Source organism: Onychomys torridus, chromosome 3 (genome assembly GCF_903995425.1).
Source record: "Onychomys torridus chromosome 3, mOncTor1.1, whole genome shotgun sequence".
In the NCBI taxonomy this organism is placed as follows: Eukaryota; Metazoa; Chordata; class Mammalia; order Rodentia; family Cricetidae; genus Onychomys; species Onychomys torridus.
In genome coordinates, this window is record NC_050445.1 from 47216736 (window position 1) to 47217926 (window position 1191).

The 1191-nt window shown below is 42.4% G+C and overlaps 1 pseudogene; it reads right to left on the reverse strand.

Annotated features, from left to right (window-relative positions):
- Positions 1 to 456: 456 nt before the first annotated feature.
- LOC118580029 overlaps positions 457 to 1191 on the reverse strand; it is a 20430-nt pseudogene continuing 19695 nt past the window's right edge.

Genomic DNA, 1191 nt, shown 5'->3' on the forward strand with positions numbered 1-1191 from the left:
AGTGAACGAGGCACTTGGGAAAGACAGTCCTGGCACATATGCCTCACAAAACAGCTGGCTCAGCAGCTGGATGTGTAGCTAATAGCTGAAGGGCCAAGGCTCTTGGGAGTTTGCTGGGAACTGAAAGAAGTACAAATGTTAAAAGTGTCCCAACTGCTGTGGGGATGGGTGAGCTGTGAATGAGTTGAGGAGTGTGAGTGAGAGACTAAGGGACATCAGGCTGTTCTGTTGTTGTTGTTGGGGGCTTTTTTGGAGGGGGGCATGCTTTTATTTTACATATCCAGACAAGTAGATTTCTTTACAACCATACTCCTAAAATTCTTAAAAACAATGTGACCAACTTCTTTGCAAATTACAAATATATACCTCAGCTATGATGATCTAATTTTTGGTGGATGATACACATGATTAGGCGGAAATAGGCAAGCTCACACTGGAAGACCAACTATCAAATGATTAGTCAAAAATCTGTGTATGGCTCCCACTTCTTGATCAGTTTCTGTCCCCTCTTAGTGTTCTACCATCTTGCCAACTTCCTGACCAACATCTTTGTTGACTCTGTTTACCTGATCAGCCACCAGAATGACCATCAGACCATCCTGAATGGCCCAACCTGCTTCCTGACAAGCCACTCCTCTGTCTGCGACTAAAAGATGAGTTTCCATCATAGCATCTTTCAATTTCAGGTAATATGGCTGACATGAAGAGCACCTGGTCTGAATCATTCCACTTGGCCTGTAATATTTCTGACTCAGTTGTAGGAACATCAAAACAAATACCCATATTTCCTTTCAGGAGGCATCTTCTGGTTATTTGAGATGCAGCATTAGCCTTCAGGTTTCTGTTAAATTCTCTCCAACCACAGCTGATATCCTTTCTGTTTTTCTTCTCTGCTTTCCAGAGCCATGGTCACAAACTCCTTATCAAATGTGATCAACTATCCTGGTTCAAAGCTTGATACATCAGATATGTGAGCTGACACTGTGGCCAAAGTATCCACTGACCCCTCCTCTTCTATCAGTAAAGACTCTATCAAAGAAGTCAATGGTCAGGAAAAGGCAAACAGTAGCATAAGAAACAGAAAGCTAGAGACCCGATGGCAACCATGCTTTTAGATTGACCAAAATCCATTGTCCCAAGGAACTCCTACATGTTTTACAGTAATTTCTGCTTTCTGTTCCACATATCTCA